The sequence below is a fragment of the Pristiophorus japonicus genome, chromosome 11, assembly GCF_044704955.1.
Source record: "Pristiophorus japonicus isolate sPriJap1 chromosome 11, sPriJap1.hap1, whole genome shotgun sequence".
NCBI lineage: Eukaryota > Metazoa > Chordata > Chondrichthyes > Pristiophoridae > Pristiophorus > Pristiophorus japonicus.
Genome location: NC_091987.1, coordinates 155,363,192 through 155,379,033, shown reverse-complemented (window position 1 = coordinate 155,379,033; position 15,842 = coordinate 155,363,192).

Sequence of the window (15,842 nt, the reverse complement as noted above, 5' to 3'; positions counted from 1 at the left end):
GTTGCAAGGCGTGCGGTTGGGTTTGCAAGGCATGCGGTTGGGGTAGCAAGGAGTGCGGTTGGGGTTGCAAGTTGTGCGGTTGGGGTTGCAAGGCGTGCGGTTGGGGTCGCAAAGTGTGCGGTTGGGGTCACAAGGAGTGCAGTTGGGGTCACAATGAGTGCGGTTACGGTCACAAGACGTGCGGTTAGGGTCGCAAGGAGTGCGGCTGGGGTCGCAAGGAGTGCGGTTACGGTCGCAAGGAGTGCGGTTGGGGTTGAAAGGAGAGTTGGGTTGGGAATGCAAGGCATGCGGCTGCGGTTGCAAGGAGTGCGGCTGGGGTTGAAAGGAGTGTGGTTGGGGTTGCAAGGAGTGTGGTTGGGGTTGCAAGGAATGCAGTTGGGGTTGCAAGGAGTGCAGTTGGGGTTGCAAGGAGTGCAGTTGGGGTTGAAAGGAGTGCGGTTGGGGTAGCAAGGAGTGCGGTTGGGGTTGCAAGGCGTGCGGTTGGGGTTGCAAGGCGTGCGGTTGGGGTTGAAAGTTGTGCGGTTGGGGTTGCAAGGAGTGCGGTTGTGGTTGTAAGGAGTGCGGTTGGGATTGTAAGGAGTGCGGTTGGGTTCACAAGGAGTGCGGTTGGGGTCGCAAGGCGTGCGGTTGGGGTCGCAAGGATTGCGGTTTGGTTCGCAAGGCGTGCAGTTGGAGTTGCAAGGAGTGCGGTTGGGGATGCAAGGAGTGCGGTTGGGGTTGCAAGGAGTGCGGTTGGAGTTGCAAGGAGTGCGGTTGGAGTTGCAAGGAGTGCGGTTGGAGTTGCAAGGAGTGCGGTTGGGGTGGCAAGGAGTGCGGTTGGGGTGGCAAGGAGTGAGGTTGCTGTTGCAAGGCGTGCGGTTGCTGTTGCAAGGATTGCGGTTGGGGTCGCAAGGATAGCGGTTAGGTTCGTAAGGCGTGCGGTTGGGGTCGCAAGGAGTGCGGCTGGGGTCGCAAGGAGTCGGTTGGGGTCGGAAGGAGTGCGGTTGGGGTCGGAAGGAGTGCGGTTGGGGTCGGAAGGAGTGCGGTTGGGGTCGGAAGGAGTGCGGTTGGGGTCGGAAGGAGTGCGGTTGGGGTCGGAAGGAGTGCGGTTGGGGTCGGAAGGAGTGCGGTTGGGGTTGGAAGGAATGCGTTTGCTGTTGCAAGGCGTGCGGTTGGGGTTGCAAGAAGTGTGGTTGGGGATGCAAGGCGTGCGGTTGGAGTTGCAAGGCGTGGGGGTTGGGGTCGCAAGCCGTGCGGTTGGGGTCGCAAGGATTGCGGATGGGGTAGCAAGGCGTGCGGATGGGGTAGCAAGGCGTGCGGTTGTTGTTGCAAGGCGTGCAGTTGGGGTTGCAAGGCGTGCGGTTGGCGTTGCAAGGAGTACGGTTCGGGTTGCAAGTTGTGCGGTTGCGGTTGCAAGGCGTGCGGTTGGGTTTGCAAGGCATGCGGTTGGGGTAGCAAGGAGTGCGGTTAGGGTTGCAAGTTGTGCGGTTGGGGTTGCAAGGCGTGCGGTTGGGGTTGCAAGTTGTGCGGTTGGGGTTGCAAGGCGTGCGGTTGGGGTCGCAAAGTGTGCGGTTGGGGTCACAAGGAGTGCAGTTGGGGTCACAATGAGTGCGGTTACGGTCACAAGACGTGTGACCCCAAGGGTATTCAACATTCAGGAAGGATAGAATAAAAGGAAAAGGAGGTGGGGTAGCATTGCTGGTTAAAGAGGAGATTAATGCAATAGTTAGGAAAGACATTAGCTTGGATGATGTGGAATCTATATGGGTAGAGCTGCAGAACACTAAAGGGCAAAAATCGTTAGTGGGAGTTGTGTACAGACCTCCAAACAGTAGTAGTGATGTTGGAGAGGGCATCAAACAGGAAATTAGGAGTGCATGCAATAAAGGTGCAGCAGTTATAATGGGTGACTTTAATATGCACATAGATTCGGCTAGCCAAACTGGAAGCAATACGGTGGAGGAGGATTTCCTGGAATGCATAAGGGATGGTTTTCTAGACCAATATGTCGAGGAACCAACTAGGGGGGAGGCCATCTTAGACTGGGTGTTGTGTAATGAGAGAGGATTAATTAGCAATCTCATTGTGCGAGGCCCCTTGGGGAAGAGTGACCATAATATGGTGGAATTCTGCATTAGGATGGAGAATGAAACAGTTAATTCAGAGACCATGGTCCAGAACTTAAAGAAGGGTAACTTTGAAGGTATGAGGCGTGAATTGGCTAGGATAGATTGGCGAATGATACTTAAGGGGTTGACTGTGGATGGGCAATGGCAGACATTTAGAGACCGCATGGATGAATTACAACAATTGTACATTCCTGTCTGGCGTAAAAATAAAAAAGGGAAGGTGGCTCAACCGTGGCTATCTAGGGAAATCAGGGATAGTATTAAAGCCAAGGAAATGGCATACAAATTGGCCAGAAATAGCAGCGAACCTGGGGACTGGGAGAAATTTAGAACTCAGCAGAGGAGGACAAAGGGTTTGATTAGGGCAGGGAAAATGGAGTACGAGAAGAAGCTTGCAGGGAACATTAAGGCGGATTGCAAAAGTTTCTATAGGTATGTAAAGAGAAAAAGGTTAGTAAAGACAAACGTAGGTCCCCTGCAGTCAGAATCAGGGGAAGTCATAACGGGGAACAAAGAAATGGCAGACCAATTAAACAAGTACTTTGGTTCAGTATTCACTAAGGAGGACACAAACAACCTTCCGGATATAAAAGTGGTCAGAGGGTCTATTAAGGAGGAGGAACTGAGGGAAATCTTTATTAGTCGGGAAATTGTGTTGGGGAAATTGATGGGATTGAAGGCCGATAAATCCCCAGGGCCTGATGGACTGCATCCCAGAGTACTTAAGGAGGTGGCCTTGGAAATAGCGGATGCATTGACAGTCATTTTCCAACATTCCATTGACTCTGGATCAGTTCCTATCGAGTGGAGGGTAGCCAATGTAACCCCACTTTTTAAAAAAGGAGGGAGAGAGAAAGCAGGGAATTATAGACCGGTCAGCCTGACCTCAGTAGTGGGTAAAATGATGGAATCAATTATTAAGGATGTCATAGCAGCGCATTTAGAAAATGGTGACATGATAGGTCCAAGTCAGCATGGATTTGTGAAAGGGAGATCATGCTTGACAAATCTTCTGGAATTTTTTGAGGATGTTTCCAATAAAGTGGACAAAGGAGTACCAGTTGATGTGGTATATTTGGACTTTCAGAAGGCTTTCGACAAGGTCCCACACAGGAGATTAATGTGCAAAATTAAAGCACATGGGATTGGGGGTAGTGTGCTGACGTGGATTGAGAACTGGTTGTCAGACAGAAAGCAAAGAGTAGGAGTAAATGGGTACTTTTCGGAATGGCAGGCAGTGACTAGTGGGGTACCGCAGGGTTCTGTGCTGGGGCCCCAGCTGTTTACATTGTACATTAATGATTTAGACGAGGGGATTAAATGTAGTATCTCCAAATTTGCGGATGACACTAAGTTGGGTGGCAGTGTGAGCTGCGAGGAGGATGCTATGAGGCTACAGAGTGACTTGGATAGGTTAGGTGAGTGGGCAAATGCGTGGCAGATGAAGTATAATGTGGATAAATGTGAGGTTATCCACTTTGGTGGTAAAAACAGAGAGACAGACTATTATCTGAATGGTGACAGATTAGGAAAAGGGAAGGTGCAACGAGACCTGGGTGTCATGGTACATCAGTCATTGAAGGTTGGCATGCAGGTACAGCAGGCGGTTAAGAAAGCAAATGGCATGTTGGCCTTCATAGCGAGGGGATTTGAGTACAGAGGGAGGGAGGTGTTGCTACAGTTGTACAGGGCCTTGGTGAGGCCACACCTGGAGTATTGTGTACAGTTTTGGTCTCCTAACTTGAGGAAGGACATTCTTGCTATTGAGGGAGTGCAGCGAAGGTTCACCAGACTGATTCCCGGGATGGCGGGACTGACATATCAAGAAAGACTGGATCAACTGGGCTTGTATTCACTGGAGTTCAGAAGAGTGAGAGGGGACCTCATAGAAACGTTTAAAATTCTGACGGGTTTGGACAGGTTGGATGCAGGAAGAATGTTCCCAATGTTGGGGAAGTCCAGAACCAGGGGTCACAGTCTAAGGATAAGGGGTAAGCCATTTAGGACCGAGATAAGGAGAAACTTCTTCACCCAGAGAGTGGTGAACCTGTGGAATTCTCTACCACAGAAAGTAGTTGAGGCCAATTCACTAAATATATTCAAAAGGGAGTTAGATGAAGTCCTTACTACTCGGGGGATCAAGGGGTATGGCGTGAAAGCAGGAAGTGGGTACTGAAGTTTCATGTTCAGCCATGAACTCATTGAATGGCGGTGCAGGCTAGAAGGGCTGAATGGCCTGCTCCTGCACCTATTTTCTATGTTTCTATGATTGCGGTTAGGGTCGCAAGGATAGCGGTTAGGTTCGTAAGGCGTGCGGTTGGGGTCGCAAGGAGTGCGGCTGGGGTCGCAAGGAGTCGGTTGGGGTCGGAAGGAGTGCGGTTGGGGTCGGAAGGAGTGCGGTTGGGGTCGGAAGGAGTGCGGTTGGGGTCGGAAGGAGTGCGGTTGGGGTCGGAAGGAGTGCGGTTGGGGTCGGAAGGAGTGCGGTTGGGGTCGGAAGGAGTGCGGTTGGGGTCGGAAGGAGTGCGGTTGGGGTCGGAAGGAGTGCGGTTGGGGTCGGAAGGAGTGCGTTTGTGTTGGAAAGGAGTGAGTTTGCTGTTGCAAGGCGTGCGGTTGGGGTTGCAAGAAGTGTGGTTGGGGATGCAAGGCGTGCGGTTGGAGTTGCAAGGCGTGGGGGTTGGGGTCGCAAGCCGTGCGGTTGGGGTCGCAAGGATTGCGGTTGGGGTCGCAAGGCGTGCGGATGGGGTAGCAAGGCGTGCGGATGGGGTAGCAAGGCATGCGGTTGTTGTTGCAAGGCGTGCGGTTGGGGTAGTAAGGCGTGCGGTTGTTGTTGCAAGGCGTGCGGTTGGGGTAGTAAGGCGTGCGGAAGGGGTAGCAAGGCATGCGGTTGTTGTTGCAAGGAGTGCGGCTGGGGTCGCAAGGAGTCGGTTGGGGTCGCAAGGAGTCGGTTGGGGTCGCAAGGATAGCGGTTAGGTTCGCAAGGAATGCGTTTGGGGTCGCAAGGAGTGTGGTCGGGGTTGCAAGGCGTGCGGTTGTTGTTGCAAGGCGTGCGGTTGGGGTAGTAAGGCGTGCGGAAGGGGTAGCAAGGCGTGCGGTTGTTGTTGCAAGGAGTGCGGCTGGGGTCGCAAGGATAGCGGTTAGGTTCGTAAGGCGTCGGTTGGGGTCGCAAGGAGTGCGGCTGGGGTCGCAAGTATAGCGGTTAGGTTCGCAAGGAATGCGTTTGGGGTCGCAAGGAGTGTGGTCGGGGTTGCAAGGCGTGCGGTTGTTGTTGCAAGGCGTGCGGTTGGGGTAGCAAGGCGTGCGGTTGTTGTTGGAAGGAGTGCGGCTGGGGTCGCAAGGAGTGCGGTTCGGGTTGCAAGGTGTGCGGTTCGGGTTGCAAGGAGTGCGGTTGCGGTTGCAAGGAGTGTGGCTGGGGTTGAAAGGAGTGTGGTTGGGGTTGCAAGGAATGCAGTTGGGGTTGCAAGGAGTGCAGTTGGGGTTGAAAGGAGTGCGGTTGGGGTTGAAAGGAGTGCGGTTGGGGTTGAAAGGAGTGCGGTTGGGGTGGCAAGGAGTGAGGTTGCTGTTGCAAGGCATGCAGTTGGTGTTGCAAGGAGTGCGGTTGGGTTAGTAAGGCGTGCGATTGGGGTCGCAAGGAATGCGGTTGGGGTCGCAAGGAATGCGGTTGGGGTTGCAAGGCGTGCGGTTGGGGTTGCAAGGAGTGCGGTTGGGGTCGCAAGGAATGCGGTTGGGGTCGCAAGGAATGCGGTTGGGGTTGCAAGGCGTGCGGTTGGGGTTGCAAGGAGTGCGGTTGGGGTTGCAAGGCGTGCGGTTGGCGTTGCAAGGAGTACGGTTCGGGTTGCAAGTTGTGCGGTTGCGGTTGCAAGGCGTGCGGTTGGGTTTGCAAGGCATGCGGTTGGGGTAGCAAGGAGTGCGGTTGGGGTTGCAAGGCGTGCGGTTGGGGTCGCAAAGTGTGCGGTTGGGGTCACAAGGAGTGCGGCTGGGGTCGCAAGGAGTGCGGTTGAGGTCGCAAGGAGTGCGTTTGTGATCGCAAGGAGTACGGTTGGGGTCGCAAGGATTGCGGTTGGGGTAGCAAAGAGTCCGGTTGGGGTAGCAAGGAGTGCGGTTGTGGTTGAAAGGAGAGTTGGGTTGGGAATGCAAGGCATGCGGCTGCGGTTGCAAGGAGTGCGGCTGGGGTTGAAAGGAGTATGGTTGGGGTTGCAAGGAATGCAGTTGGGGTTGCAAGGAGTGCAGTTGGGGTTGCAAGGAGTGCGGCTGGGGTTGAAAGGAGTGTGGTTGGGGTTGCAAGGAATGCAGTTGGGGTTGCAAGGAGTGCAGTTGGGGTTGCAAGGAGTGCAGTTGGGGTTGAAAGGAGTGCAGTTGGGGTTGAAAGGAGTGCGGTTGGGTTTGCAAGGCATGCGGTTGGGGTAGCAAGGAGTGCGGTTGGGGTGGCAAGGAGTGAGGTTGCTGTTGCAAGGCGTGCGGTTGGTGTTGCAAGGCGTGCGGTTGGGGTCGCAAAGTGTGCGGTTGGGGTCACAAGGAGTGCAGTTGGGGTCACAATGAGTGCGGTTACGGTCACAAGACGTGCGGTTAGGGTCGCAAGGAGTGCGGTTCGGGTTGCAAGGAGTGCGGCTGGGGTTGAAAGGAGTGCGGTTGGGGTTGCAAGGAATGCAGTTGGGGTTGCAAGGAATGCAGTTGGGGTTGCAAGGAGTGCAGTTGGGGTTGCAAGGAGTGCAGTTGGGGTTGCAAGGAGTGCAGTTGGGGTTGCAAGGAGTGCAGTTGGGGTTGAAAGGAGTGCGGTTGGGGTTGAAAGGAGTGCGGTTGGGGTGGCAAGGAGTGAGGTTGCTGTTGCAAGGCGTGCGGTTGGTGTTGCAAGGAGTGCGGTTGGGTTAGTAAGGCGTGCGATTGGGGTCGCAAGGCGTGCGGTTGGGGTCGAAAGGAATGCGTTTGGGGTTGCAAGGCTTGCGGTTGGGGTCGCAAGGAATGCGGTTGGGGTCGCAAGGCGTGCGGTTGGGGTTGCAAGGAGTGCGGTTGGGGTTGCAAGGCGTGCGGTTGGCGTTGCAAGGAGTACGGTTCGGGTTGCAAGTTGTGCGGTTGCGGTTGCAAGGCGTGCGGTTGGGTTTGCAAGGCATGCGGTTGGGGTAGCAAGGAGTGCGGTTGGGGTTGCAAGTTGTGCGGTTGGGGTCGCAAAGTGTGCGGTTGGGGTCACAAGGAGTGCAGTTGGGGTCACAATGAGTGCGGTTATGGTCACAAGACGTGTGGTTAGGGTCGCAAGGAGTGCGGCTGGGGTCGCAAGGAGTGCGTTTGTGATCGCAAGGAGTACGGTTGGGGTCGCAAGGAGTACGGTTGGGGTCGCAAGGATTGCGGTTGGGGTAGCAAAGAGTCCGGTTGGGGTTGCAAGGAGTGCGGTTGGGGTTGAAAGGAGAGTTGGGTTGGGAATGCAAGGCATGCGGCTGCGGTTGCAAGGAGTGCGGCTGGGGTTGAAAGGAGTGTGGTTGGGGTTGCAAGGAGTGCGGTTGGGGTTGAAAGGAGTGCGGTTGGGGTTGGAAGGAGTGCGGTTGGGTTTGCAAGGCATGCGGTTGGGGTAGCAAGGAGTGCGGTTAGGGTTGCAAGTTGTGCGGTTGGGGTTGCAAGGCGTGCGGTTGGGGATGCAAGGAGTGCGGTTGGGGTTGCAAGGAGTGCGGTTGGGGTTGTATGGAGTGCGGTTGGGGTTGTAAGGAGTGCGGTTGGGTTCACAAGGAGTGCGGTTGGGGTCGCAAGGCATGCGGTTGGGGTCGCAAGGATTGCGGTTTGGTTCGCAAGGCGTGCGGTTGGAGTTGCAAGGAGTGCAGCTGGGGTCGCAAGGAGTCGGTAGGGGTCGGAAGGAGTGCGGTTGGAGTTGCAAGGAGTGCGGTTGGGGTGGCAAGGAGTGCGGTTGGGGTGGCAAGGAGTGAGGTTGCTGTTGCAAGGCGTGCGGTTGGTGTTGCAAGGCGTGCGGTTGGTGTCGCAAGGATTGCGGTTGGGGTCGCAAGGATAGCGGTTAGGTTCGTAAGGCGTGCGGTTGGGGTCGCAAGGAGTGCAGCTGGGGTCGCAAGGAGTCGGTAGGGGTCGGAAGGAGTGCGGTTGGGGTCGGAAGGAGTGCGGTTGGGGTCGGAAGGAGTGCGGTTGGGGTCGGAAGGAGTGCGGTTGGGGTCGGAAGGAGTGCGGTTGGGGTCGGAAGGAATGCGTTTGTGTTGGAAAGGAGTGAGTTTGCTGTTGCAAGGCGTGCGGTTGGGGTTGCAAGAAGTGTGGTTGGGGATGCAAGGCGTGCGGTTGGAGTTGCAAGGCGTGGGGGTTGGGGTCGCAAGCCGTGCGGTTGGGGTCGCAAGGATTGCGGATGGGGTAGCAAGGCGTGCGGATGGGGTAGCAAGGCGTGCGGTTGTTGTTGCAAGGCGTGCGGTTGGGGTAGCAAGGCGTGCGGATGGGGTAGCAAGGCGTGCGGTTGTTGTTGCAAGGCGTGCGGTTGTTGTTGCAAGGCGTGCGGTTGGGGTAGTAAGGCGTGCGGAAGGGGTAGCAAGGCATGCGGTTGTTGTTGCAAGTTGTGCGGTTGGGGTCGCAAAGTGTGCGGTTGGGGTCACAAGGAGTGCAGTTGGGGTCACAATGAGTGCGGTTATGGTCACAAGACGTGTGGTTAGGGTCGCAAGGAGTGCGGCTGGGGTCGCAAGGAGTGCGTTTGTGATCGCAAGGAGTACGGTTGGGGTCGCAAGGAGTACGGTTGGGGTCGCAAGGATTGCGGTTGGGGTAGCAAAGAGTCCGGTTGGGGTTGCAAGGAGTGCGGTTGGGGTTGAAAGGAGAGTTGGGTTGGGAATGCAAGGCATGCGGCTGCGGTTGCAAGGAGTGCGGCTGGGGTTGAAAGGAGTGTGGTTGGGGTTGCAAGGAGTGCGGTTGGGGTTGAAAGGAGTGCGGTTGGGGTTGGAAGGAGTGCGGTTGGGTTTGCAAGGCATGCGGTTGGGGTAGCAAGGAGTGCGGTTAGGGTTGCAAGTTGTGCGGTTGGGGTTGCAAGGCGTGCGGTTGGGGATGCAAGGAGTGCGGTTGGGGTTGCAAGGAGTGCGGTTGGGGTTGCAAGGAGTGCGGTTGGGGTTGTATGGAGTGCGGTTGGGGTTGTAAGGAGTGCGGTTGGGTTCACAAGGAGTGCGGTTGGGGTCGCAAGGCATGCGGTTGGGGTCGCAAGGATTGCGGTTTGGTTCGCAAGGCGTGCGGTTGGAGTTGCAAGGAGTGCAGCTGGGGTCGCAAGGAGTCGGTAGGGGTCGGAAGAAGTGCGGTTGGAGTTGCAAGGAGTGCGGTTGGGGTGGCAAGGAGTGCGGTTGGGGTGGCAAGGAGTGAGGTTGCTGTTGCAAGGCGTGCGGTTGGTGTTGCAAGGCGTGCGGTTGGGGTCGCAAAGTGTGCGGTTGGGGTTGCAAGTTGTGCGGTTGGCGTTGCAAGGCGTGCGGTTGGCGTTGCAAGGAGTGCGGTTCGGGTTGCAAGGAGTGCGGTTGCGGTTGCAAGGAGTGCGGCTAGGGTTGAAAGGAGTGTGGTTGGGGTTGCAAGGAATGCAGTTGGGGTTGCAAGGAATGCAGTTGGGGTTGCAAGGAGTGCAGTTGGGGATGAAAGGAGTGCGGTTGGGGTAGCAAGGCGTGCGGTTGGCGTTGCAAGGAGTGCGGTTGGGGTTGCAAGTTGTGCGGTTGGCGTTGCAAGGAGTGCGGTTGGGGTTGCAAGTTGTGCGGTTGGCGTTGCAAGGAGTGCAGTTGGGGTCACAATGAGTGCGGTTACGGTCACAAGACGTGTGGTTAGGGTCGCAAGGAGTGCGGGTGGTTTCACAAGGAGTGCGGTTGGGTTCGCAAGGAGTGCGGCTGGGGTTGCAAGGAGTGCGGCTGGGGTTGCAAGGAGTGCGGCTGGGGTTGCAAGGAGTGCGGTTGGAGTTGCAAGGAGTGCGGTTGGAGTTGCAAGGAGTGCGGTTGGGGTTGCAAGGAGTCGGCTGGGGTCGCAAGGAGTGCGGTTGAAGTTGTCAGGAGTGCGGCTGGGTCGCAAGGAGTGCGGCTGGGGTCGCAAGGACTCGGTTGGGGTCGCAAGGAGTGCGGTTGAAGTTGTCAGGAGTGCGGATGGGGTCGCAAGGAGTGTGGTCGGGGTTGCAAGGCGTGTGGTTGTTGTTGCAAGGAGTGCAGCTGGGGTCGCAAGGATAGCGGTTAGGTTCGTAAGGAGTGTGGTCGGGGTTGCAAGGAGTGCGGTTGTTGTTGCAAGGAGTGCAGCTGGGGTCGCAAGGATAGCGGTTAGGTTCGTAAGGAGTGCGGTTGGGGTCGCAAGGAGTGCGGTTGGGGTCGCAAAGAGTGCGATTGGGGTTGCAAGGAGTGCGGCTGGAGTTGCAAGAAATGCGGTTGGGTTTGCAAGACGTGCGGTTGCGGATGCAAGGAGTGCGGTTGGGATTGCAAGAAGTGCGGCTGGGGTCGCAAGGAGTCGGTTGGGGTCGCAAGGAGTCGGTTGTTGTTGCAAGGAGTGCGGTTGGGGTGCAAGGAGTGCGGTTGAAGTTGTCAGGAGTGCGGTTGAAGTTGTCAGGAGTGCGGCTGGGGTCGCAAGGAGTCGGTTGGGGTCGCAAGGAGTGCGGTTGAAGTTGTCAGGAGTGCGGATGGGGTCGCAAGGAGTGTGGTCGGGGTTGCAAGGCGTGTGGTTGTTGTTGCAAGGCGTGCAGTTGGGGTAGCAAGGCGTGCGGTTGGGATAGCAAGGAGTGCGGTTGTTGTTGCAAGGAGTGCGGCTGGGGTCGCAAGGATAGCGGTTAGGTTCGTAAGGAGTGCGGTTGCGGTTGCGGTTGCAAGGAGTGCGGTTGCGTTTGCAAGGCGTGCGGTTGTTGTTGCAAGGCGTGCGGTTGTTGTTGCAAGGCGTGCGGTTGGGGTAGTAAGGCGTGCGGAAGGGGTAGCAAGGCATGCGGTTGTTGTTGCAAGTTGTGCGGTTGGGGTCGCAAAGTGTGCGGTTGGGGTCACAAGGAGTGCAGTTGGGGTCACAATGAGTGCGGTTATGGTCACAAGACGTGTGGTTAGGGTCGCAAGGAGTGCGGCTGGGGTCGCAAGGAGTGCGTTTGTGATCGCAAGGAGTACGGTTGGGGTCGCAAGGAGTACGGTTGGGGTCGCAAGGATTGCGGTTGGGGTAGCAAAGAGTCCGGTTGGGGTTGCAAGGAGTGCGGTTGGGGTTGAAAGGAGAGTTGGGTTGGGAATGCAAGGCATGCGGCTGCGGTTGCAAGGAGTGCGGCTGGGGTTGAAAGGAGTGTGGTTGGGGTTGCAAGGAGTGCGGTTGGGGTTGAAAGGAGTGCGGTTGGGGTTGGAAGGAGTGCGGTTGGGTTTGCAAGGCATGCGGTTGGGGTAGCAAGGAGTGCGGTTAGGGTTGCAAGTTGTGCGGTTGGGGTTGCAAGGCGTGCGGTTGGGGATGCAAGGAGTGCGGTTGGGGTTGCAAGGAGTGCGGTTGGGGTTGCAAGGAGTGCGGTTGGGGTTGTATGGAGTGCGGTTGGGGTTGTAAGGAGTGCGGTTGGGTTCACAAGGAGTGCGGTTGGGGTCGCAAGGCATGCGGTTGGGGTCGCAAGGATTGCGGTTTGGTTCGCAAGGCGTGCGGTTGGAGTTGCAAGGAGTGCAGCTGGGGTCGCAAGGAGTCGGTAGGGGTCGGAAGAAGTGCGGTTGGAGTTGCAAGGAGTGCGGTTGGGGTGGCAAGGAGTGCGGTTGGGGTGGCAAGGAGTGAGGTTGCTGTTGCAAGGCGTGCGGTTGGTGTTGCAAGGCGTGCGGTTGGTGTCGCAAGGATTGCGGTTGGGGTCGCAAGGATAGCGGTTAGGTTCGTAAGGCGTGCGGTTGGGGTCGCAAGGAGTGCAGCTGGGGTCGCAAGGAGTCGGTAGGGGTCGGAAGGAGTGCGGTTGGGGTCGGAAGGAGTGCGGTTGGGGTCGGAAGGAGTGCGGTTGGGGTCGGAAGGAGTGCGGTTGGGGTCGGAAGGAATGCGTTTGTGTTGGAAAGGAGTGAGTTTGCTGTTGCAAGGCGTGCGGTTGGGGTTGCAAGAAGTGTGGTTGGGGATGCAAGGCGTGCGGTTGGAGTTGCAAGGCGTGGGGGTTGGGGTCGCAAGCCGTGCGGTTGGGGTCGCAAGGATTGCGGATGGGGTAGCAAGGCGTGCGGATGGGGTAGCAAGGCGTGCGGTTGTTGTTGCAAGGCGTGCGGTTGGGGTAGCAAGGCGTGCGGATGGGGTAGCAAGGCGTGCGGTTGTTGTTGCAAGGCGTGCGGTTGGGGTAGTAAGGCGTGCGGAAGGGGTAGCAAGGCATGCGGTTGTTGTTGCAAGGAGTGCGGCTGGGGTCGCAAAGTGTGCGGTTGGGGTTGCAAGTTGTGCGGTTGGCGTTGCAAGGCGTGCGGTTGGCGTTGCAAGGAGTGCGGTTGGGGTTGCAAGGTGTGCGGTTCGGGTTGCAAGGAGTGCGGTTGCGGTTGCAAGGAGTGCGGCTAGGGTTGAAAGGAGTGTGGTTGGGGTTGCAAGGAATGCAGTTGGGGTTGCAAGGAATGCAGTTGGGGTTGCAAGGAGTGCAGTTGGGGATGAAAGGAGTGCGGTTGGGGTAGCAAGGCGTGCGGTTGGCGTTGCAAGGAGTGCGGTTGGGGTTGCAAGTTGTGCGGTTGGCGTTGCAAGGAGTGCGGTTGGGGTTGCAAGTTGTGCGGTTGGCGTTGCAAGGAGTGCAGTTGGGGTCACAATGAGTGCGGTTACGGTCACAAGACGTGTGGTTAGGGTCGCAAGGAGTGCGGGTGGTTTCACAAGGAGTGCGGTTGGGTTCGCAAGGAGTGCGGCTGGGGTTGCAAGGAGTGCGGCTGGGGTTGCAAGGAGTGCGGCTGGGGTTGCAAGGAGTGCGGTTGGAGTTGCAAGGAGTGCGGTTGGAGTTGCAAGGAGTGCGGTTGGGGTTGCAAGGAGTCGGCTGGGGTCGCAAGGAGTGCGGTTGAAGTTGTCAGGAGTGCGGCTGGGTCGCAAGGAGTGCGGCTGGGGTCGCAAGGACTCGGTTGGGGTCGCAAGGAGTGCGGTTGAAGTTGTCAGGAGTGCGGATGGGGTCGCAAGGAGTGTGGTCGGGGTTGCAAGGCGTGTGGTTGTTGTTGCAAGGAGTGCAGCTGGGGTCGCAAGGATAGCGGTTAGGTTCGTAAGGAGTGTGGTCGGGGTTGCAAGGAGTGCGGTTGTTGTTGCAAGGAGTGCAGCTGGGGTCGCAAGGATAGCGGTTAGGTTCGTAAGGAGTGCGGTTGGGGTCGCAAGGAGTGCGGTTGGGGTCGCAAAGAGTGCGATTGGGGTTGCAAGGAGTGCGGCTGGAGTTGCAAGAAATGCGGTTGGGTTTGCAAGACGTGCGGTTGCGGATGCAAGGAGTGCGGTTGGGATTGCAAGAAGTGCGGCTGGGGTCGCAAGGAGTCGGTTGGGGTCGCAAGGAGTCGGTTGTTGTTGCAAGGAGTGCGGTTGGGGTGCAAGGAGTGCGGTTGAAGTTGTCAGGAGTGCGGTTGAAGTTGTCAGGAGTGCGGCTGGGGTCGCAAGGAGTCGGTTGGGGTCGCAAGGAGTGCGGTTGAAGTTGTCAGGAGTGCGGATGGGGTCGCAAGGAGTGTGGTCGGGGTTGCAAGGCGTGTGGTTGTTGTTGCAAGGCGTGCAGTTGGGGTAGCAAGGCGTGCGGTTGGGATAGCAAGGAGTGCGGTTGTTGTTGCAAGGAGTGCGGCTGGGGTCGCAAGGATAGCGGTTAGGTTCGTAAGGAGTGCGGTTGCGTTTGCAAGGAGTGCGGATGGGATTGCAAGACGTGCGGTTGCGGTTGCAAGGAGTGCGGTTGAAGTTGTCAGGAGTGCGTTCGGGTAGCAAGAAGTGTGGTTGGGGTCGCAAGGAGTGCGGTTGGGGTCGCAAGGAGTGCGGCTGGGGTCGCAAGGATAGCGGTTAGGTTCGCAAGGAGTGCGTTTCGGGTCGCAAGGAGTGTGGTCGGGGTTGCAAGGCGTGCGGTTGTTGTTGCAAGGAGTGCGGTTGGGGTGCAAGGAGTGCGGTTGCGGTTGCAAGGAGTGCGGTTGGAGTTGCAAGGAGTGCGGTTGGGGTTGCAAAGAGTGCGGTTGGGGTTGCAAAGAATGCGGTTCGGGTTGGAAGGAGTGCGGTTCGGGTTGGAAGGAGTGCGGTTGGAGTTGCAAGGAGTGCGGTTCGGGTTGGAAGGAGTGCGGTTGGGGTCGCAAAGAGTGCGGTTGGGGTTGCAAGGAGTGCGGTTGGGGTCGCAAAGAGTGCTGTTGGGGTTGCAAGGAGTGCGGTTGGCGTTGCAAGGAGTGCGGTTGGGGTCGCAAAGAGTGCGGTTGGGGTCGCAAGGAGTGCGGTTGGGGTCGCAAAGAGTGCTGTTGGGGTTGCAAGGAGTGCGGTTGGCGTTGCAAGGCATGCGGTTGGGGTCGCACGAGTGCGGTTGGGGTCGCAAGGAGTGCGGTTGGGGTCGCAAAGAGTGCGGTTGGGGTTGCAAGGAATGCGGTTGGGGTTGCAAGGAATGCGGTTGGGGTTGCAAGGAATGCGGTTGGGGTTGCAAGGCATGTGGTTGGGGTTGCAATGAGTGCGGTTGGGGTCGCAAGGAGTGCGGTTGCGGTTGCAAGGAGAGTTGGGTGGGGAATGCAAGGCATGCGGCTGCGGTTGCAAGGAGTGCGGCTGGGGTTGCAACGCGTGCGGTTGGGGTAGCAAGGAGTGCGGTTGGGGTAGCAAGGAGTGCGGTTGGGGTAGCAAGGAGTGCGGTTGGGGTCGCAAGGAGTGCGGTTGGGGTAGCAAGGAGTGCGGTTGGGGTAGCAAGGCGTGAGGTTGGGGTTGCAAGGAGTGCGGTTTGGGTCGCAAGGAATGCGGTTAGGTTCGCAAGGAGTGTGGTTGGGGTTGCAAGGAGTGCGGTTGGGGTCGCAAGAAGAGTTGGGTGGCGGATGCAAGGCATGCGGCTGCGGTTGCAAGGAGTGCAGTTGGGGTTGTAAGGAGTGCGGTTGGGGTTGCAACGCATGCGGTTGGGGTCGCAAGGAGTGCGGTTGGGGTTGCAAAGAGTGCGGTTGGGGTCGCAAGGAGTGCGGTTGGGGTCGCAAGGAGTGCGGTTGGGGTCGCAAAGTGTGTGTTTGGAGTTGCAAGGAGTGCAGTTGCAAGGAGTGTGGTTGCGGTTGCAAGGAGTGCGGTTGAGGTTGCAAGGCGTGCGGTTGGGGTTGCAAGGAGTGCGGTTGGGGTCGCAAGGAATGCGGTTGGGGTTGCAAGGCGTGCGGTTGGGGTTGCAAGGAATGCGGTTGGGGTTGCAAGTTGTGCGGTTGCGGTTGCAAGGCGTGCGGTTGGGTTTGCAAGGCATGCGGTTGGGGTAGCAAGGAGTGCGGTTGGGGTTGCAAGTTGTGCGGTTGGGGTTGCAAGGCGTGCGGTTGGGGTCGCAAAGTGTGATGTTGGGGTCACAAGGAGTGCAGTTGGGGTCACAATGAGTGCGGTTACGGTCACAAGACGTGTGGTTAGGGTCGCAAGGAGTGCGGTTACGGTCGCAAGTAGTGCAGTTAGGCTCGCAAGGAGTACGGTTGGGGTCGCAAGGATTGCGGTTGGGGTAGCAAAGAGTCCGGTTGGGGTTGCAAGGAGTGCGGTTGGGGTTGAAAGGAGAGTTGGGTTGGGAATGCAACGCATGCGGCTGCGGTTGCAAGGAGTGCGGTTGGGGTTGAAAGGAGTGTGGTTGGGGTTGCAAGGAGTGCAGTTGGGGTTGCAAGGAGTGCGGTTGGGGTTGGAAGGAGTGCGGTTGGGGTTGGAAGGAGTGCGGTTGGGGTTGGAAGGAGTGCGGTT